The sequence below is a fragment of the Maniola jurtina genome, chromosome 17, assembly GCF_905333055.1.
Source record: "Maniola jurtina chromosome 17, ilManJurt1.1, whole genome shotgun sequence".
In the NCBI taxonomy this organism is placed as follows: Eukaryota; Metazoa; Arthropoda; class Insecta; order Lepidoptera; family Nymphalidae; genus Maniola; species Maniola jurtina.
Genome location: NC_060045.1, coordinates 13,082,156 through 13,106,161, shown reverse-complemented (window position 1 = coordinate 13,106,161; position 24,006 = coordinate 13,082,156). Strand labels below are relative to the sequence as shown.

Sequence of the window (24,006 nt, the reverse complement as noted above, 5' to 3'; positions counted from 1 at the left end):
CAAAGAAAAAGTGATTTTTGGCATGGTCTTTTTCACGGTATCCCCTTTCGCGTGGGTGCGAGCGAGAGGAAAGATTGAAACGTCATCGGAAGCGGTATATCCTGTAGTTAATAGGAAAATTATGAAACCGTGTAAAATCTTTCTGTGAAACGAGTTGGCGGCCATTTTGTATTTTTTTTAATTTTTCGAAATTTTGATCACGTTTTTGAGGCAGTTGGCAACATTTTGGAAAGTCAGTATGTATGAATCGATTGTGTATCTCGGCTGGCAGTATGGAGATATGCAACCGGTGTTGCCACTTTTGGGGAGATTTTCGAGATTTTCAACTAAGAAACTCCTGTAAAATTTTGTATGAAAAATTTTTTTTTCACTGATGGTGTTATATAAAAAACAAAAACTTAGTAAGCCAAAATTATGGAGAAAGCTGATGATTGAGGATATCGGAGACGGGTGAAGGGTCCGCTTAAGGTATTGAAGATAGGTGGGGGGTGCTCGAGCAAATGTCATTCATGACGTCATCCAATTGCCAAAAAGCTGAAAAAAAATTCAAAATGGCGAAGAAAAGATGGTCGCCATACAAATTTCACCGGTGTCCAGCTCGGAGGGTATAAAAGATGGAAGTGTGGTTTCGTGGCAAAAGAGAATCAAGATCCGAAGGTCTACTCGATGAATAGAAAAAAAATTCAAAATGGCGGAATTTATTTTTCCATACATTTTGTATGGCGATTATGAATGTCTCATTCTCCTAGAAAGAGACGGAAAACGATACATTGATGTTTGGGAGATATGTTCGGATGCGCGATATGAGTAGGGGAAAATTATGAAATTTCAGAAAAACAAGATGGCGACCGACGTGATTTTTGCAACTCTTTTGTTTTCCAACCGATTTCGTTGAAACTCGCAATCTTTGAAGAATGTACTAAACGATTAATAGAAAAAGTGGAAAATTTTGGAAAAACAAAATGGCCGCCGTACAAATTTCGTCGGTGTCTATCTCGGAGGCTATAAAAGATGGAAGAATGGTTTCTTGGCAAAAGATGATCAGGGTCCGAAGGTCTACTCGGTGGAACAAACTCTGCATGCTCGCGGACCACTTTAGTGGTCCGCGCACCCACGCACCCTACTATATTACCCTCAACTACCCCGTTTTTACAAAAAATGATATGGATGTCGTTTTCAGAGTTTTCCAGGGGCTGATTTTGATAACGACATTTATTTTGAAATCCAAGATGGCGGACATGCCTTTTTTAAGAAAAAAATCGATATGGGTGTCTTTTTATGGTGAATTTCGGGGTGAATTGTGTATTTTAATAACTCGATTCGGTTGAATACAATAAAGCTAAACATTACCACGTCACGCGAGCTGCTTTAGCAGCTCGCGCACCGAGAAAAAGCTAGTTATACTATATATAGCTCGATTACCACTCACTGACTGACTCACTCATTGACATAATTGTTCTCCTAGAAGGAGACGGAAAATGATATAGTGATGTAGGGGAGTTGTGTTCGGTTTCCGGAACCCTCTGGGGAAAAATTATGACATTTCAGAAAAACAAGATGGCGGCCGATGTGATTTTTGCAGCTCCGTTGTTTTTCAACCGATTTCGTTGAATTTTGCAAACTTTGAAGAAAGTAGTAAATGATTAACAAAAAATGTAGAAAAAATTGGAAAAACAAGATGGCGGCCGAGCAGTAGCGTTTTAAAATTTTTGATTTTTCGACCCCGAACCGCGGCGCCACAGATCCGAAACGGGGTAATCGAGGATAATTATTTTTTCTGGTTTCGCCCACGATTATCCTGTATTTTGACAGAACGGGAGTGATTTTTAAAAATTCAAGATGGCGGCTGTCATGGCGGCTGTTTTGTTCGAGGTACGAAAAAACGCAATTTTAAAAGTTAAATATCTGAAAGTTGGCAACATCGGAGCGATTCGGCTTCTATGTAGCGATTGTACGTATAGGCTCGAGGTATAGATTGGAGGAAAAAAATTACCCCATTTTTCGGGGAAATTTCAAGATTTTCGGGAAAATGTAAAAAATCGAAATACGGACTTTTCGCAAAATCCGAGTATGAGCGATTACGTGTTTTTCTCGTACAAATGACATTTAGGTACTTTTGTCACCGGAGACTGGCAACACTGGAATTTATCGAAGCAAAAGTGATTTTCGACATTGTCTTTTTTCAGGGACGATCATTTCGCGTGGGTGCGAGCGAGATGAGAGATTGAAACGTCATCGGGAGCGGTATATCCTGTAGTTAATGGGAAAGTTGTACAACGATGTAATTTATTTCTGCAAAATGAGTTGGCGGCCATTTTGTATTTTTTTTAATTTTTCGAAATTTTGATCACGTTTTTGAGGCAGTTGGCAACATTTTGGAAAGTTAACATGTATGAATCGATTGTGTATCTCGGCTGGTAGTATGGAGATATGCAACCGGTGTTGCCACTTTTGGGGAGATTTTCGAGATTTTCAACTAAGAAACTCCTGTAAAATTTTGTATGAAAAATTTTTTTTTCACTGATGGTGTTGAATAGAAAACAAAAAGTTAGTAAGCCAAAATTATGGAGAGAGCTGATGATTGAGGGTTTCGGAGACGGGTGGAGGGCCCGCTTAAGGTATTGAAGATAGGTGGGGGGTGCTCGAGCAAATGTCATTCATGACGTCATCCAATTGCCAAAAAGCTGGAAAAAAATTCAAAATGGCGAAAAAAAGATGGCCGCCATACAAATTTCGCCGGTGTCCAGCTCGGAGGGTATAAAAGATGGAAGTGAGGTTTCTTGGCAAGAGATGATCAGGATCCGAAGGTCTACTCGATGAATAGAAAAAAAATCCAAAATGGCGGAATTTTTTTTTCCATACATTTTGTACGGCGAATATTGGATGTCTCATTCTCCTAGAAAGAGACGGAAAACGATACAATAATGTAGGAGAGATGTGTTCGGGTGGGGGGGGCGAGTAGGGAAAAATTATGACATTTCAGAAAAACAAGATGGCGGCCTATATGATTTTTGCAACTCTTTTGTTTTCCAACCGATTTCGTTGAAACTCGCTGTCTTTGAAGAATGTAGTAAACTATTAATAGAAAAAGTGAAAATTTTTGGAAAAACAAGATGGCCGCCGTACAAATTTCGTCGGTGTCTATCTCGGAGGCTATAAAGGATGGAAGAGTGGTTTCTTGGCAAAATATGATCAGGATCCGGAGGTCTACTCAGTGAAACAAACTCTACATGCTCGCGGACCACTTTAGTGGTCCGCGCACCCACGCACCCTACTTTATTAACCTCAACTACCCCGTTTTTACAAAAAATGATATGGATGTCGTTTTCAGAGTTTTCCAGGGTGCTGATTTTGATAATGACATTCATTTTTAGATCCAAGCTGGTGGACATGCACTTTTTAAGAAAAAATTGATATGGGTGTGGGTTTTATGTGTTTTTGTGGTGAATTGTGTATCTTAATAAATAAATTTGGTTAAATATAATAAAGTCAACATAACCACGTCACGCGAGCTGCTTTAGCAGCTCGCGCACCGAGCAAAACACTAGTTATTATATTATACTATATATAGCTCGATTACCACTCACTCACTCACTCACTCATTGACATAATTGTTCTCCTAGAAAGAGACGGAAAATGATATAATGATGTAGGGGAGATGTGTTCGGTTTCGGGAACCCTCTGGGGAAAAATTATGACATTTCAGAAAAACAAGATGGCGGCCGAGGTGATTTTTGCAGCTCCGTTGTTTTCCAACCGATTTCGTATAATTTTGCAAACTTTCAAGAAATTGGTTAAAAATTAATAAAAAAAGTAGAAAAAATTGAAAAAACAAAATGGCGGCCGAGCCGTAGCGTTTTCAAAATTTTGATTTTTCGACCCCGAACCGCGGCGCCACAGATCCGAAACGGGGTAATCGAGGATAATTATTTTTTTTTGATTTCGCCCACGATTATCCTGTATTTTGACAGAACGGGAGTGATTTTTAAAAGTTCAAGATGGCGGCTGTCGTGGCGGCCGTTTTGTTAGAGGTACGAAAAAACGCAATTTTAAAAGTTAAATATCTGAAAGTTGGCAACATCGGAGCGATTCGGCTTCTATGTAGCGATTGTACGTATAGGCTCGAGGTATAGATTGGAGGAAAAAAATTACCCCATTTTTCGGGAAATTTCAAGATTTTCGGGAAACTGTAAAAAATCGAAATACGGACTTTTCGCAAAATCCGAGTATGAGCGATTACGTGTTTTGCTCGTACAAATGACATTTGGGTATTTTTGTCACCGGAGACTGGCAACACTGGAATTTATCAAAGTAAAAGTGATTTTCGACACGGTCTTTTTCACGGTATCCCCTTTCGCGTGGGTGCGAGCGAGAGGAAAGATTGAAACGTCATCGGGAGCGGTATATCCTGTAGTTAATAGGAAAATTATGAAACGGTGTAAAAATTTTCTGTGAAACGAGTTGGCGGCCATTTTGTATTTTTTTTTACTTTTCGAAATTTTGATCACGTTTTTGAGGCAGTTGGCAACATTTTGGAAAGTCAGAATGTATGAATCGATTGTGTATCTCGGCTTGCAGTATGGAGATATGCAACCGGTGTTGCCACTTTTGGGGAGATTTTCGAGATTTTCAACTAGAAAACTCCTGTAAAATTTTGTATGAAAAATTTTTTTTTCACTGATGGTGTCGTATAGAAAACAAAAAGTAAGTAAGCCAAAATTATGGAGAGAGATGATGATTGAGGGTTTCGGAGACGGGTGGAGGGCCCGCTTAAGGTATTGAAGATAGGTGGGGGGTGCTCGAGCAAATGTCATTCATGAAGTCATCCAATTGCCAAAAAGCTGAAAAAAAATTCAAAATGGCGAAAAAAAGATGGCCGCCATACAAATTTCGCCGGCGTCCAGCTCGGAGGGTATAAAAGATGGAGGTGCGGTTTCTTGGCAAAAGAGGATCAGGATCCAAAGGTTTACTCGATGAATAGAAAAAAAATTCAAAATGGCGGAATTTAATTTTCCATACATTTTGTATGGCGAATATTGAATGCCTCATTCTCCTAGAAAGAGACAAGAAACGATACGATGATGTTTGGAAGATATGTTCGGGTGCGGGATGGGAGTCGGGAAAAATTATGACATTTAAAAAAAACAAGATGGCGGCCTATATGATTTTTGTAACTCTTTTGTTTTCCAACCGATTTCGTTGAAACTCACAATCTTTGAAGAAAGTACCAAACGATTAATAGAAAAAGTGGAAAATTTTGGAAAAACAAGATGGCCGCCGTACAAATTTTGTCGGTGTCTATCTCGGAGGCTATAAAAGATGGAAGAGTGGTTTCTTGGCAAAAGATGATCAGGGTCTGAAGGTCTACTCGGTGGAACAAACTCTGCATGCTCGCGGACCACTTTAGTGGTCCGCGCACTCACGCACCCTACTTTATTAACCTCAACAACCCCGTTTTTACAAAAAATGATATGGATGTCGTTTTCAGAGGTTTCCAGAGCGCTAATTTTGATAACAACATTTATTTTGAAATCCAAGATGGCGGGCGTGCACTTTTTAAGAAAAAAATTGATATAGGTGTCGTTTTATGGGGTTTTCGGGGTAATTTGTGTATCTTAATAAAAAAAATCGGTTTAATACAACTCATAAACCTAACTACGTCACGAGAGCTGCTTTAGCAGCTCGCGCACCGAGCAAAACACTAGTTATACTATATATAGCTCGATTACCACTCACTGACTCACTCACTCATTGACATAATTGTTCTCCTAGAAAGAGACGGAAAATGATATAATGATGTAGGGGAGATGTGTTCGGTTTCGGGAACCCTCTGGGGAAAAATTATGACATTTCGGAAAAACAAGATGGCGGCCGACGTGATTTTTGCAGCTCCGTTGTTTTTTAAGGGACGCCGTTCAAATTCGCAACTATTAAAGAATGTAGTAAACGGTTAACAGAAAATGTGAAAAAAATTGAAAAAACAAGATGGCGGCCGAGCCGTAGCGTTTTCAAAATTTTCATTTTTCGACCCCGAACCGCGGCGCCACAGATCTAAGACGGGGTAGTCGAGGATAATAATTTTTTCGTGTTTCGCCCACGATTATCCTGTATTTTGACAGAACGGGAGTGGTTTTTAAAAATTCAAGATGGCGGCTGTCATGGCGGCCGTTTTGTTCGAGGTACGAAAAAACGCAATTTTAAAAGTTAAATATCTCAAAGTTGGCAACATCGGAGCGATTCGGCTTCTATGAAGCGATTGTACGTATAGACTCGAGGTATAGATCGGTGGGAAAAAATTACCCCATTTTTAGGGAAATTTCAAGATTTTCGGGAAATTGTAAAAAATCGAAATACGCACTTTTAGCAAAATCCGAGTATGAGTGATTACGTGTTTTGCTCGTACAAATGACATTTGGGTATTTTTGTCACCGGAGACTGGCAACACTGGAATTTATCAAAGTAAAAGTGATTTTCGACACGGTCTTTTTCACGGTATCCCCTTTCGCGTGGGTGCGAGCGAGAGGAAAGATTGAAACGTCATCGGGCGCGGTATATCCTGTAGTTAATAGGAAAATTATGAAACCGTGTAAAATCTTTCTGTGAAACGAGTTGGCGGCCATTTTGTATTTTTTTTAATTTTTCGAAATTTTGATCACGTTTTTGAGGCAGTTGGCAACATTTTGGAAAGTCAGTATGTATGAATCGATTGTCTATCTCGGCTGGCAGTATGGAGATATGCAACCGGTGTTGCCAGTTTTGGGGAGATTTTCGAGATTTTCAACTAAGAAACTCCTGTAAAATTTTGTATGAAAAATTTTTTTTTCACTGATGGTGTTATATAGAAAACAAAAACTTAGTAAGCCAAAATTATGGAGAAAGCTGATGATTGAGGATATCGGAGACGGGTGAAGGGTCCGCTTAAGGTATTGAAGATAGGTGGGGGGTGCTCGAGCAAATGTCATTCATGACGTCATCCAATTGCCAAAAAGCTGAAAAAAAATTCAAAATGGCGAAGAAAAGATGGCCGCCATACAAATTTCACCGGTGTCCAGCTCGGAGGGTATAAAAGATGGAAGTGTGGTTTCTTGGCAAAAGAGAATCAAGATCCGAAGGTCTACTCGATGAATAGAAAAAAAATTCAAAATGGCGGAATTTATTTTTCCATACATTTTGTATGGCGATTATGAATGTCTCATTCTCCTAGAAAGAGACAGAAAACGATACATTGATGTTTGGGAGATATGTTCGGATGCGCGATATGAGTAGGGGAAAATTATGAAATTTCAGAAAAACAAGATGGCGACCGACGTGATTTTTGCAACTCTTTTGTTTTCCAACCGATTTCGTTGAAACTCGCAATCTTTGAAGAATATACTAAACGATTAATAGAAAAAGTGGAAAATTTTGGAAAAACAAAATGGCCGCCGTACAAATTTCGTCGGTGTCTATCTCGGAGGCTATAAAAGATGGAAGAGTGGTTTCTTGGCAAAAGATGATCAGAGTCCGAAGGTCTACTCGGTGGAACAAACGCTGCATGCTCGCGGACCACTTTAGTGGTCCGCGCACCCACGCACCCTACTAACTTATTATCCTAATTTACAAAAAATAATATGGATATCGTTTTCAGGGTTTCCAGGGTGCTGATTTTGATAATGACATTTATTTTCAAATCCAAGATGGCGGACTTACATTTTCTACAAAAAATAGAAATGCCTGTCATTTTATGGGGTTTTTCGGGGTGAATTATCTTAATAAATCAATTTGGTTTTATATAATAAAAGTTAACCTTACCACGTCACGTGAGCTGCTTTAGCAGCTCGCGCACCGAGCAAAACACTAGTTATATTATACTATATATAGCTCGATTACCACTCATAATATAGCTCGATTACCACTCACTGACTCATTGACATAATTGTTCTCCTAGAAAGAGACGGAAAATGATATAGTGATGTAGGGGAGATGTGTTCGGATTCGGAAACCCTCTGGGGAAAAATTATGACATTTTAGAAAAACAAGATGGCGGCCGTCGTAATTTTTGCAGCTCCTTTGTTTTTTAAGGGACTCCGTTCAAACTCGCAACTATTATAGAATGTAGTAAACGGTTAACAGAAAATGTGAAAAAAATTGGAAAAACAAGATGGCGGCCGAGCCGCAGCGTTTTGAAAATTTTCATTTTTCGACCCCGAACCGCGGCGCCACAGATCCAAAACGGGGTAGTCGAGGATAATTATTTTTTCGTGATTCGCCTACGATTATCCTGTATTTTGACAGAACGGGAGTGGTTTTTAAAAATTCAAGATGGCGCCTGTCGTGGCGGCCGTTATGTTAGAGGTACGCAAAATCGCAATTTTAAAAGTTAAATATCTCAAAGTTGGCAACATCGGAGCGATTCGGCTTCTATGAAGCGGTTGTACGTATAGACTCGGGGTATAGATTGGTGGGAAAAAATTACCCCATTTTTAGGGAAATTTCAAGATTTTCGGGAAATTGTAAAAAATCGAAATACGCACTTTTAGCAAAATTCGAGTATGAGCGATTACGTGTTTTGCTCGTAAAAATGACATTTGGGTATTTTCGTCGCCGGAGACTGGCAACACTGGAATTCATCAAAGAAAAAGTGATTTTCGACACGGTCTTTTTCACGGTATCCCCTTTCGCGTGGGTGCGAGCGAGAGGCAAAATTGAAACGTCATCGGGAGCGGTATATCCTGTAGTTAATAGGAAAATTATGAAACCGTGTAAAATCTTTCTGTGAAACGAGCTGGCGGCCATTTTGTATTTTTTTTAACTTTTCGAAATTTTGATCAAGTTTTTGAGGCAGTTGGCAACATTTTGGAAAGTCAATATGTATGAATCGATTGTGTATCTCGGCTGGCAGTATAGAGATATGCAACCGGTGTTGCCAGTTTTGGGGAGATTTTCGAGATTTTCAACTAAGAAACTCCTGTAAAATTTTGTATGAAAATTTTTTTTTTCACTGATGGTGTCGTATAGAAAACAAAAAGTTAGTAAGCCAAAATTATGGAGAGAGCTGATGATTGAGGGTTTCGGAGACGGGTGGAGGGCCCGCTTAAGGTATTGAAGATAGGTGGGGGGTGCTCGAGCAAATGTCATTCATGACGTCATCCAATTGCCAAAAAGCTGAAAAAAAATTCAAAATGGCGAAGAAAAGATGGCCGCCATACAAATTTCGCTGGTGTCCAGCTCGGAGGGTATAAAAGATAGAAGTGAGGTTTCTTGGCAAGAGATGATCAGGATCCCAAGGTCTACTCGATGAATAGAAAAAAAATCCAAAATGGCGGAATTTTTTTTTCCATACATTTTGTATGGCGAATATTGAATGCCTCATTCTCCTAGAAAGAGACAGAAAACGATACATTGATGTATGGGAGATATGTTCGGATGCGCGATATGAGTAGAGGAAAATTATGATATTTCAGAAAAACAAGATGGCGGCCTATATGATTTTTGCAACTCTATTGTTTTTCGACCGATTTCGTTGAAACTCGCAATCTTGGAAGAAAGTAGTAAACGATTAATGGAAATAGTGGAAAAATTTGGAAAAACAAGATGGCCGCCACACAAACTTCGTCGGTGTCTATCTCGGAGGGTATAAAAGATGGAAGACTGGTTTCTCGACAAAAGATGATCAGGATCCGAAGGTCTACTCGGTGGAACAAACTCTGCATGCTCGCGGACCACTTTAGTGGTCCGCGCACCCACGCACCCTACTTTATTAACCTCAACTACCCCGTTTTTACAAAATATGATATGGATGTCGTTTTCAGAGTTTTCCGGCGTGCTGATTTTGATAACGACATTTATTTTGAAATCCAAGATGGCGGACATGCACTTTTTAAGAAAAAAATTGATATGGGTGTCGTTTTGTGGGTTTTTGTGGTGAATTGTGTATCTTTAATAAATAAATTTGGTTAAATATAATAAATTTAACATAACCACGTCACGTGAGCTGCTTTAGCAGCTCGCGCACCGAGCAAAACACTAGTTATTATACTATATATAGCTCGATTACCACTCACTCACTCACTCATTGACATAATTGTTCTCCTAGAAAGAGAAGGAAAATGATATAGTGATGCAGGGGAAATGTGTTTGGATTCGGGAACCCTCTGGGGAAAAATTATGACTTTTCGGAAAAACAAGATGGCGGCCGACGTGATTTTTGCAGCTCCGTTGTTTTCCAACCGATTTCGTTGAATTTTGCAATCTTTAAAGAAGTTGGTTAAAGATTAATAAAAAAAGTAGAAAAAATTGGAAAAACAAAATGGCGGCTGAGCTGGAGTGTTTTCAAAATTTTCATTTTTCGACCCCTAACCGCGGCGCCACAGATCCCAAACGGAGTAATCGAGGATAATTATTTTTTTTGGTTTCGCCCACGATTATCCTGTATTTTGACAGAACGGGAGCGGTTTTTAAAAATTCAAGATGGCGGCTGTCGTGGCGGCCGTTTTGTTCGAGGTACGAAAAAACACAATTTTAAAAGTTAAATATCTCAAAGTTGGCAACATCGGAGCGATTCGGCTTCTATGAAGCGGTTGTACGTATAGGCTCGAGGTATAGATTGGTGGGGAAAAATTACCCCATTTTTCGGGAAATTTCAAGGTTTTGGGGAAAATGTAAAAAATCGAAATACGGACTTTTCGCAAAATCCGAGTATGAGCGATTATGTGTTTTGTTCGTACAAATGACATTTGGGTATTTTTGTCGCCGGAGATTGGCAACACTGGAATTTATCAAAAAAAAGTTATTTTCGACGTGGTCTTTTTTCAGGGACGATCGTTTCGCGTGGGTGCGAGCGAGAGGAGAGATTGAAACGTCATCGGGAGCGGTATATCCTGTAGTTAATAGGAAAGTTGTAAAATTATCTAATTTGCTTCTGCAAAAAGAGTTGGTGGCCATTTTGTATTTTCTTCAAATTTTCCGAAATTTTGATCACGTTTTTGAGGCAGTTCGCAACATTTTGGAAAGTCGACATGTATCAATCGATTGTGTGACTCAACCAGCAGTATCGAAATATGTAAACAGTGTTGCCACATTTGGGGAGATTTTCGAGATTTTCCCCAAAAACTCCTCCTGTAAAATTTTGTATGAATTTTTTTTTTTTACTGATGGTTTCGTATAGAAAACAAAAAAAAAATCGAGGAAAATTTTGGAAATAGCTGATGATCGAGGATGTCGGAAACGGGTGAAGGGTCCGCTCAAGGTATTGAAGATAGGTGGGGGGTGCTCGACCAAATGTCATTCATGACGTCATCCAATTGCCAAAAAGCTGAAAAAAAATTCAAAATGGCGAAGAAAAGATGGCCGCCATACAAATTTCGCCGGTGTCCAGCTCGGAGGGTATAAAAGATGGAAGTGTGGTTTCTGGGCAAAAGAGGATCAGGATACAAAGGTCTACTCGATGAATAGAAAAAAAATTCAAAATGGCGGAAAAACTGATTTTCGACGGGGTCTTTTTTCAGGGACGATCATTTCGCGTGGGTGCAAGCGAGATGAGAGATTGAAACGTCATCGGGAGCGGTATATCCTGCAGTTCATGGAAAAATTGTAAAACTATGTAATTTGCTTCTGCAAAAAAAGTTGACGGCCATTTTGTATTTTCTTTAAATTTTCCGAAATTTTGATCACGTTTTTGAGGCAGTTGGCAACATTGTGGAAAGTTGACATGTATCAATCGATTGCTTGACTCAACCGGCAATATCGAAATATACAAACAGTGTTGCCACATTTGGGGAGATTTTCAAGATTTTCCCCAAAAACTCCTCCTGTAAAATTTTGTATGAAAATTTTTTTTTTCACTGACGGTTTCGTATAGGAAACAAAAAAAAAATCGAGGAAAAATTTGGAAATAGCTGATGATTGAGGATGTCGGAGACGGGTGGAGGGCCCGCTTAAGGTATGGAAGATAGGTGGGGGGTGCTCGACCAAATGTCATTCATGACGTCATCCAATTGCCAAAAAGCTGAAAAAAAATTCAAAATGGCGAAGAAAAGATGGCCGCCATACATATTTCGCCGGCGTCCAGCTCGGAGGGTATAAAAGATGGAGGTGCGGTTTCTTGGCAAAAGAGGATCAGGATCCAAAGGTCTAATCGATGAATAGAAAAAAAAATCAAAATGGCGGAATTTTTTTTCCCATACATTTTGTATGGCGAATATTGGATGTCCCATTCTCCTAGAAAGAGACAGAAAACGATACATTGATGTATGGGAGATATGTTTGGATGCGCGATATGAGTAGGGGAAAATTATGACATTTCAGAAAAACAAGATGGCGGCCTATATGATTTTTGCAACTCTTTTGTTTTCCAACCGATTTCGTTGAAACTCGCAATCTTTGAAGAATGTAGTAAACGATTAATAGAAAAAGTGGAAAATTTTGAAAAAACAAGATGGCCGCCATACAAATTTCGTCGGTGTCTATCTCGGAGGCTATAAAAGATGGAAGAGTGGTTTCTTCGCAAAAGATGATCAGGGTCCGGAGGTCTACTCAATGGAACAAACTCTGCATGCTCGCGGACCACTTTAGTGGTCCGCGCACCCGCGCACCCTACTTTATTAATCTCAACCACCCCATTTTTACAAAAAAAATGATATGGATGTCGTTTTCAGAGTTTTCCAGGGCGCTGATTTTGATAACGACATTTATTTTGAAATCCAAGATGGCGGACTTACATTTTCTACAAAAAATAGAAATGCCTGTCATTTTATGGGGGTTTTCGGGGTGAATTGTGTATCTTAATAAATAAATTTGGTTTAATATAATAATAATCTTACCACGTCACGCGAGCTGCTTTAGCAGCTCGCGCACCGAGCAAAAGCTAGTACTATATATAGCTCGATTACCACTCACTGACTCATTGACATAATTGTTCTCCTAGAAAGAGACGGAAAATGATATAATGATGTAGGGGAGATGTGTTCGGATGCGGGATTCGACTGGGGAAAAATTATGACATTTCGGAAAAACAAGATGGCGGCCGACGTGATTTTTGCAGCTCCGTTGTTTTCCAATCGATTTTGTTAAATTTTGCAAACTTTGTAGAAAGTAGTAAATGATTAACAGAAAATGTGGAAAAAATTGGAAAAACAAGGTGGCGGCCGAGCCGTAGCGTTTTCAAAATTTTCATTTTTCGACCCCGAACCGCGGCGCCCCAGATCCGAAACGGGGTAATCGAGGATAATTATTTTTCTTGGTTTCTCCCACGATTATCCTGTATTTTGACAGAACGGGAGTGGTTTTAAAAAATTCAAGATGGCGGCTGTCATGGCGGCCGTTTTGTTCGAGGTACGAAAAAACGCAGTTTTAAAAGTTAAATATCCCAAAGTTGGCAACATTGGAGCGATTCGGCTTCTATGAAGCGATTGTACGTATAGGCTCGAGGTATAGATTGGAGGAAAAAAATTACCCCATTTTTTGGGGAAATTTCAAGATTTTCGGGAAATTGAAAAAAATCGAAATACGGACTTTTCGCAAAATCCGAGTATGAGCGATTAAGTGTTTTGCTCGTACAAATGAAATTTGGGTATTTTTGTCGCCGGAGACTGGCAACACTGGAATTTATCAAAGTAAAAGTGATTTTCGACACGGTCTTTTTCACGGTATCCCCTTTCGCGTGGGTGCAAGCGAGAGGAAAGATTGAAACGTCATCGGGAGCGGTACATCCTGTAGTTAATAGGAAAATTATGAAACCGTGTAAAATCTTTCTGTGAAACGAGTTGGCGGCCATTTTGTATTTTTTTTAATTTTTCGAAATTTTGATCACGTTTTTGAGGCAGTTGGCAACATTTTGGAAAGTCAGAATGTATGAATCGATTGTGTGACTCAACCAGCAGTATCGAAATATGTGAACAGTGTTGCCACATTTGGGGAGATTTTCGAGATTCTCCCCAAAAACTCCTCCTGTAAAATTTTGTATGAAAAATTTTTTTTTCACTGATGGTTTCGTATAGAAAACAAAAAAAAAATCGAGGAAAAATTTGGAAATAGCTGATGATGAAGGATGTCGGAGACGGGTGAAGGGTCCGCTCAAGGTATTGAAGATAGGTGGGGGGTGCTCGACCAAATGTCATTCATGACGTCATCCAATTGCCAAAAAGCTGAAAAAAAATTCAAAATGGCGAAGAAAAGATGGCCGCCATACAAATTTCGCCGGTGTCCAGCTCGGAGGGTATAAAAGATGGAAGTGTGGTTTTTGGCAAGAGATGATCAGGGTCCGAAGGTCTACTCGATGAATAGAAAAAAAATTCAAAATGGCGGATTTTTTTTCCCCATAGAAAATGTATGGCGAATATTGAATGTCACATTCTCCTAGAAAGAGACAGAAAACGATACATTGATGTATGGGAGATATGTTTAAATGCGTGATATGAGTAGGGGAAAATTATGACATTTCAGAAAAACAAGATGGCGGCCTATATGATTTTTGCAACTCTTTTGTTTTCCAACCGATTTCGTTGAAACTCGCAATCTTTGAAGAATGTAGTAAACGATTAATAGAAAAAGTGGAAAATTTTGAAAAAACAAGATGGCCGCCGTACAAATTTCGTCGGTGTATATCTCGGAGGATATAAAAGATGGAAGAGTGGTTTCTTGGCAAAAGATGATCAGGGTCCGAAGGTCTACTCGGTGAAACAAACACTGCATGCTCGCGGACCACTTTAGTGGTCCGCGCACCCACGCACCCTACTAAATTATTATCCTAATTTACAAAAAATAATATGGATATCGTTTTCAGGGTTTCCAGGGTGCTGATTTTGATAATGACATTTATTTTCAAATCCAAGATGGCGGACTTACATTTTCTACAAAAAATAGAAATGCCTGTCATTTTATGGGGTTTTTCGGGGTGAATTATCTTAATAAATCAATTTGGTTTTATATAATAAAGTTAACCTTACCACGTCACGTGAGCTGCTTTAGCAGCTCGCGCACCGAGCAAAACACTAGTTAATATTATAAAAGCGAAACTTTGTATGTGTGTGTGTGTGTGTGTGTGTGTGTGTGGGTGGGTGTGTGTTTTTTTGTTTATTAGTCTTCACTCAAAAAATACTAGACTTTGGCTGTTTGGAATGGAGAAAGATTAAACCTTGTAGTAAACACACTCATAAGCTACTTTTTATCCCGTAAAGATCCATGGTTCTCACGGGATTTACTAAACCTACATCTACGCGGACCACGGACGAAGTCGCAGGCATCATCTAGTATTTCACATTCCCCACACTTCGCAGTTTATGTAACTCACTTAAATTCTGTGTCTTTATCTTAATATGTCCTGTCTACTGTTAAACAAAAAATTGGAGCCAAGTGGCACACGGAGGTGAATAAATTAATATAACAAGTGGGCAGGTCATACTGTACGTCGTTTTGTCTATTTTGATAGTCGTTAGGGTACGCTTACTGCCATAACTGCTAACTTACTTAGGTATTTGTCACCAAGGACTTCTACAGATTGATAATAGTGGAGTCAATGAAGCCATAAAACAGCTAATCTTTGGAAGTCCTCAGAAACAGCTCCGATTTTGATGTTTTTACTACCCATATTATAAATGCGAAAGTGTGTTGGTTTGTCCTTCTATCACGCCATAGGATCTAAGCGGGAGTTTTGGACATCAGCTCCTCGTAGCACATATCTAAAAATAATCAAACTTCGTTTGTATCGAGCGCGTTCGAAACGCACTCCGACTTTCTGAAAACAGTGAAGCTTGCAGGTGAACTTATGGCCAATTTCTTCTCGTTCTGAGAGGAGAACTTCATATGCTGGTAGTGAGCTGGCGATGGGTTGATCATGATGAAGCAGTGTTTTTAGCCCTGAAGGAAGGTGCATACCACTGGTTCTGACATGCATGCGTCGTGCATCGTATCAGTCCAAGCTCATAGCGATAAGACCTGAAGAGTTGAAGAAAAAAAAAAATTAGCACGCAAAACTTTAATGACTTTTCTCACGAACTGTACGACCATTCAACATCTAATTGAAAAGTCATCGACCTCTTTATTTTGATTGTAGATAATAGATCCCTGTAATGTCTTAATAATTTCTCGCCAACTCTAAGGAGTAGGCATACTATTAGATTTTCGGATATAGCCACAAAGTTTTTGTAGGTATTATTTAGGCGACACAAGTAGCGTAGACCTAGTTCGGAGTTGGGAAGTTGGCGGTGTGTCCTGCACCTGTTTTCTTTCCGGTCATGTTGGATTGCCGTCCCATCGAACTATGAGAGCAAGGAATTAGAGAAAGCATTTTTGTCTCCGCACACACGCATTATAAAATCTCTCGTGCAAATGTCATCTTTGTGGATATTAGCCATCCGTCGTCGAGGACGATCTGGAGGACAGCACATATTTCATTATTTAGTGATAGGGATCGATCGTAATGTCATGAATACTACTCGAGCGAAGTCACGGCACCCCACTTGTTGTAAAATCATTTTTACGATTCGTAAAACCGTAAAATCGGCAGGTCACATTACCCTTTTGAACTATAACACGCCGACGACGATAGTAAAACTAGCATAAAAGTCACTAGAAAGTGTTCCGAGTGACTCAGCTCCGACGCTGTAAATCAAAAGGACATAAAACTCCCAAATTAATATCTAAAACTTATATCTCTGTTTAGGAGCTCGTGGGAAATTTCAAGAGGTTTATGATACACCTGAAGTAACAAGATTTATCGAAAAACTAGCGTATCGGCTTCAGACATAATAGGACTTTATTAAACTTTAAACTTTTCTCAATTCATCATCACCACCCATCACCGGCTCACTACAGAGCACGGATCTCCACTCAGAATGAAAAGAGTTTGGTCAAAGTCCACCACGTTGGCCAAGTGCGGGTTGGCAGACTTTCACACACCTATATGAGAAAATTATGGAAAACTCTCAGGCATGCAGGTTTTCTAAAATTCAAAATTCAAAATATTTTTATTCAATTAGACATTTATAAGTACTTTTGAATCGTCAAGAGCATCTACCACTGAGTCGGAATGACTTTCCTACCGAGAAGAACCAGCAAGAAACTCGGTGGTTCTAATTGCTTAAATGTTAGAGGTGCGTGCCCGGAATCGAACCCTCGACTCCCGAATATGGGGCGGACGTCTACTCTTAACCACTAGGTTCAATTACCACCTTCGAATCCTCACCAGCTGTTAGACTATATCTTGTTTATTCGAAACGCAATATCCGGTTTTTTATGAGAAACAAGCAACTTCCTGTTTGTTTCGTTATGTACCGTGCGAATATGATATTTGGTCTCTCCCGACCGGGACCAGTTTATGATCGATACATTAATACTGTTCTTTCCATTTTAATTAATTATATTATTATGTATCGTGTCTAATAGCTGTGTGAAATAATATATAACGTGTGAATTAGATTTTTGATGTAAATTTGAATTTATTTTTTAGGTTATTTCACCAATATATAATTTTATTTGTTTTATTATTTTATTATAATTCGATAATCTAATACTCGCCCAAGCAAAATTTGCGCTAGTGTTTAAATTGTTAACTAATGTTTATGGCCTACTTGCACAAAGATGGGTACCTAACGGTAGTCTTTCCGTCCCTCACCCCATATAAACGTAGTTTAGTTTCCATTCCAATCAATTTCAATAAAATTTTATAGATTAGTTCTAAGAACTAATAGCGTGTCTGTAGTTTGCCAGATTTTCTTAAAAATAACTAGTTTTAAAGTTACATGGGTTTAAAGATTTGTAATAAATTCTTGAGACCGTGTAACTTTGAAACCGAATATTTTAATGGAACCCTGGAAAACCCAATCTTCGTAGACTAAGACCAAATTTCATTGAATTTGATTGATTAGTATTCAAATCAGAACTAAACTATGTTTAATTATTAGCGCAATACGAATAAACCCTTCTTAGACAAATTTTTAATAAGTAAAATGTAAAACCGGGGTGAGTGGTGTGGATAAAATAGACGAAGAGCCAATTAAAAAAAATATTTTTTCACTCTACGTAAAATATTTAATGCCAATCTTCAACTAACATGTATCGCGAAAAAAGATAGTAAATATTTTGTCAACGACAATATATTTTCAGGTTTAATTTCAAGTTTTACAGCGAACCGAGTGCAATGAGGAAATATCTGTGCCACTTGTCGTAAATCCTGTTTAATAATCATGTTTGTCCGTCTGTTCGCCATGCGGATCTTTCTCTTCGACTGTAATAAAGTTAAATTACTACTGCGATGTAAGATTTTAGAGAGTTCAAAACAAGCGTCACTGTGTTATGCAATCTTGACAATTTTAACTTGCAACCATATTTAAACAAATCAAACTCAATGAAATTTTGAGGACGGGTTTTAGTAACTAATTGTGCCTCTGGTAAGCCCAATAATATTTCCTACTTCCATGGGTTTGCCTAACTGGAAATACAGTAGAAACAACTGTAACTGGAAACAACGATATAGTAATAATCATGTTTTTGATTTAAAAAAAATACAAGTTTTATCAATTGTTTTTTGAAAAATAGACATAACCTACTTGTTAGTGTAAACCTGAAGGTGTACGAAGTAAGAACAGTGACGTATTTATATCTACTCGTAACTAGAAGATGTCCGCGACTTCGTCCGCGTGGATTTAGGTTTTTAAAGATCCCGTGGGAACTATTTGATTTTCCGGGATAAAATGCCTATGTCAATTACAGGGCAAGCAAGGTGCCTCGGTACCTCATACAAATCGGTTAAGCGGATGGGTTTTTAGGAATCCCGTGGGAACTCTTTGATTTTCCGGGATAAAAAGTATAGCCTATGTCCATCCCCTGGATATAGGCTAACCATGTACCAAATTTCGTCAGAATCGGTTGAACTGTTGGGCCGTGAAAATGTAGCAGACAGACAGACACACTTTCACATTTATAATATTAGTATGGATGTAACGGTTAAAAAACTCTTTTACATTAAAATCACATTTTCATTACTCAATCGATATTGTAAAATCGATTAAATAGTGCTACAGAATGTAATATAGGTACTCAGTGAAGGAAAAATGCATCGATGGAAAAATGTAATGTGAAAATCCAAAACGCATTTCTATTAGGCACAAGCACAAGAAAAAAATGACACTGAAAGTAATTCTCAATCCGCAAAACAAATTCCTGTGGGACAATAATTTCGCGTAACCCTAATTCTTTTGCGTACCATATTATGGTGCGGCTACACTATTGGCATTCGGCAAACGATTCGGGTTCGGGCGAATTTCACGATAAATCGGCATTTAGCAAATCAACTGGCCACACTATTCGAGAAAACTAAAAAGAACTAAACCTTTTGAGTTAATGTATAGTGATAAGTAAAAGCGTACCTAGTGTAAGTGATAATTGATAAAAGAACACGTGGACAAAGTGTATATCTATTCAAGAAAGATTAAGATGGGACAGCAAATAGTCTTCCCTATTGTGTATTAGTTAGTCAACGTCAAAGTCAAAATCATTTATTCAAAGTAGGTACAATTGTACTCCTTTTGATGGTCGGCGGGAAAAACAACGAGTTCACGCAAGATTTGTATAAGACCTAAGTACGTTCGCGCCATTTGGTTGTTTGTTATTAAACTCTTTATTACACAAAAAAAATTGAATGTACGAAGGTGAACTTAATACCTAGAGAGTTAGAGACCTAGAGGTATTCTCTCCCAGTTAAGCTTATGGTAATGGGGACAGGGTCAGTGTGCTGTGCTGCAACTTAATAACTATATTTGTAAAAACCTGTCAAGTGTGAGTCGAGCCTCGCTTTTTTAGGGTTCCGCACATAGTTAAGATCATCATATTTTGGATGTATGAAATAAGTACTTATTTCTTTTCCGAGATAAACAACGCAATAAACCGTGAAAGAAAAATCCAACAATGTTTCCAAATTAATTCATATTCCTAAATAAGTAGTTAAGTTTTTGAGATGGCCCCATTCACAAAAATGGTCTAAAACTGACTATTTTGACGGCCCCCATTTCCTTATTTTTTAAGATAAAAAAATTTCGTACTCTACTCAATTCGTTTGTCGAATCTCGACAGTGGAGAGGAACCATAGCGAAGCTGTCACAATAAAAACATAGATTGCCGTAAAACACGTCATTAGCTACCAAATTAAACCGGTTGTGGGTCCATTTGATTGGTCGCCGCTATAAAAACGTGATTTCTTCCTGAGCCCGCGTCCAAGTGGGGCGATGATAATTCTGATAATATAGGAGCGTGGGCGCATGATTGGCCGACCTACTTATATACGTATGGTCTGGACTAGATCATCGCAAAGATTAAGTAAATAGACATGCCACTCTTTTCATTCGTGAATATCTTATTGATCGAATACTGAAACGCTAATAACTTGAGGGCCTTTTCACAATATTTACGGTGTTACATCTAATCATACAAGTATAAAATAAAAAATTATGACACCCCCGACAAGTGAAGGTAGAAAAGAGCTGATAACTTTCAAACGGCTGAACCGATTTTCTTGGATTATAGCCTTCACCATATAACACCTTCAATCAAGTCACCTTTCAACCAAAAAAAACTAAATTAAAATCGGTTCATTAGTTTAGGAGCTACGATGCCACAGACAGATACACAGATACACACGTCAAACTTATAACACCCCTCTTTTTGGGTCGGGGGTTAACATTCTACGACAATTCACAACGCATCGTGGGAATTTATATGGGAAAAAACGCACTAATGTACCACTATAACGTTCTTGTCGAAGGGTGCCAATTTTTACCCAAAGGGTAAAAACGGAGCCTTATTAACTTCACTCTGCTATCTGTCTGTTTGTCTATCTGTTCGCGTGTCACAGGTCTCTTGCTCGTAGACGAAATGAGTTACAAACCTGAAATTTTGGTATTTACTCTAGAACGTTTACCCAAAACCAAACATTGAATTAAAAACTCAATAAAATTATCTTTCAGGGGGGCTCTCTCCCCCTGAAAAAAAGTGCCGAAAAAAAAAATTTTCTTACCCTAGACAGTCACACATATTAGTTTTTAATTTTCCCTTTTATATAATCATATAAAGATATCTATATCATATAAAGATCATAATATCTATATATCTATATCATATAAATATTTTTGAATTTTTTTCCATATTAAAAAATAGGTATGTGAGTCCAATTTCCAATGCTTTGTAGTTGTAAATTGCAAGTAGGTATATTATAAGTCCGTAGGCAGTTTAGAATTAATTATATGCCTAGAAAACGGTAGGAAGAAGAAAATGGCTGCTAGCCAATGTAATAATTTCCTGTTCGCATTGAAGTTCTTCCTGTTGCAGCTATAATCGCCTCAAATCTAGATAACTGCATTTTATCTGATAGAAAACGCCTTTCGAAATTATATTTATAACCCTTAAAGTTATTAATCTTAGATTTATTCGAAACTAGCGGATGCCTACGACTACGTCCGCGTGGATTTAGGTTGTTAAGATCCCATCTGACTGACATCAACGCTTTGATTTTCCGGGATAAAAAGACTAGAATCTACTACTTTTTATCCCGCTAAATCAAAAAGTTCCCACGGGATTTCAATTCACCCGAATGAGTCATGGACCTCATCTAGATATAAGATATTACTTATTACTAATCAATATCTAAGTTTACTATCATAAATGCCAAACCTACTCGTACCTATCTGTCAAAATCTTAAGGCGCAATAATCTTGACTATGTAATAATTAGGCACCAATACAGCTTGCATCCTTGAGAATATTACCTTCACCTATCCCCTATCACCCTATCACCTGTGTTACATCCCGTAGAAGTGGGTTGAGTGTAGTTCTCATGGGATGAATTTGAGTTGAATCAATTTAGGTAAAATCTGTAATTTTCGACAATACTCTTCTGTCAAATAACATTAATCTATGCCAAGTTTCAGTACCTACTGATGAATATACAGTACAATAAATAGAATAATCGGCACTGGATCAACGAATAAGAATGCTTGACCTACAATTTTTAAACCTATTTTTGTTTTCAATGTAGGTATGCGGTAGGTACGCTTTACAGGCGTCGGGAGCGAAAAATTAATGTAGTTAGGAAAGATGAAAAGCAACCCAACGTGTTGTTTATTATTATTGGATAGAATTGGGGTACGCGGGTCGGGTACGTCAGAGGTAACAATATTGTTTAAACACGTTTTACGTTATCAGGGAATGTGAAAAATTACATTCCACCCAACGTAGATTGGATCCATCGAGCTGGTATGATAATGGAGGTGGAAAGACAAGGAATCAAAAGCTTATTTTGCTATAATCCGCTGAAAAAGGCAAATCTGTATGGTAAAACATGCAGCATGCGCCGCCCGCTCCCCCACTGCTAAGCATGCAAGAAAAGACAGCCACCAAGCAAGCCCCAAGTACCACCACGCAACACCACACAAATCCGCCAGAACACACTCGACGCACGTTTCGCTCCGACACCGGAGCCTTTTTCAGTGGATTATTGCAAGTTAAACTTTTGATTCCTTGTATATGATGGACTTCCGCAAAGTAACGGCTACTTCTATGCGAGATTGAAAGAGACCACACAGAAACTTTCCTTTAAGGACTGAAAGTAAGATAATCGCGTTTGGATCAGTAAGACAATCGCGTCCTTGAAGGAATGGTCAAACAAATCCAAAGATTTGTTTGACCATTCCTTCAAGGACTGAAATCACGTTTTGATTTTTTTACTTTATCCTACTTCCGCGCACCTGTTCGGGAAGCAGATTGTATTCAATATAGCCAAAATTAAACGCATTCAAACTCTGCAGTTACTCTTTTCAAAAGGCAAAATATTATAATTTGTTATATTAGATAGATAGAACTATAACTTGTGAACATTCTTTAACAAAACATGTGTGTATTCTATAACTTTGGGCATCTATTGTCTTAATAAAGAAAATTATTATGATATACAATAATAAATAATGGGCTATAAGCTAACTCTGTACTAAACATCAAAATCGCCGTAATTGTTGGACCGTGCAAAAGCTAGCAGACAGACAGACCCACTTTCGCATTTATTATATTAATACTCATACTCGTAAATCATATTCTACTAATATTTGGGCTTCTATTGTCTTAATTAAGAAAATTATTATTACATTATAAGGTCAAGGTTCAATCTGAACATAGGTTAAAAGAAACGCTAAGTACCTATATTCATTTTTCCGTGCATAAACAGCCAGTGCGTCTGTCAGGCTCTCAACGGAATCACTTGAGCATTGGAGGCGCAGGGCTGTATGTTTTTTATTTGCGCGAGATTAAATCTAAGGCGAGTGGTAGCGAGGGCTGTTTAGCATATTTTACTAATTAAACGAAACGGAACACATTTCCCGGCGAGGGAAACGTGTTGAGGCGTTTACCGGTGCGAGCTAAGCGATAGATACCTTTAGTTCGTGACAGGTCGAGATGGCAATCGGGCTCTGAGATGAGTCGTGGAGGAGAGTCCCCATCTCGATGGCTTTGTCCACCTGTTGCAAACTATAAGTAAATAGCCTATGTACTCAGACCAGCGCTGTGCATGCGTTCCTAACACAGATGCAGCAAATGGTGAGTGGAGTTCATTTTGGCACCACACACCACGCATCTCATTTTAATTCGAGCTTATATGTCTTATCTTATTTCTATGGCACCAAATAAACATTTTTCTTTCTTTCTTTTTTCTTTCTTTCTTTCTTTACTCGTTGTGTTGTCTTCTCAACGCTGGATATCAAGGCCGAGCCTTCTTGCCCAGGCTTTTGTTCACGGGTAGCTTTAGCTAACGTACCTAATTGAAAGACAAACCAACAAATCGACAAACAACACATTTTAGCATCTATAACCTGGGTAAATATAAGTAGATAGTCCCATTGATTAACATTGTAAAAGCACGAGAAGACAATATTATGTGAGTAACAAATAAGAATTATAGCTCTAGCACGTCTGCCACTGGACGACTAGCTGAACATCTCCCAGCGTGGACGTTTAAAAGCTATTTAAAGCCGTGATTAAATTTACACAAGTG

The 24,006-nt window shown here is 38.6% G+C and overlaps 1 long non-coding RNA gene across 1 annotated transcript; it reads left to right on the top strand.

Annotated features, from left to right (window-relative positions):
• Positions 1-15,247: 15,247 nt before the first annotated feature.
• On the top strand, positions 15,248-23,447 carry LOC123873828. Its single transcript, XR_006797780.1, has 3 exons — positions 15,248-15,259; positions 18,999-19,001; positions 23,386-23,447. It is a non-coding gene; the product is annotated as an uncharacterized LOC123873828 (long non-coding RNA).
• Positions 23,448-24,006: the final 559 nt, after the last annotated feature.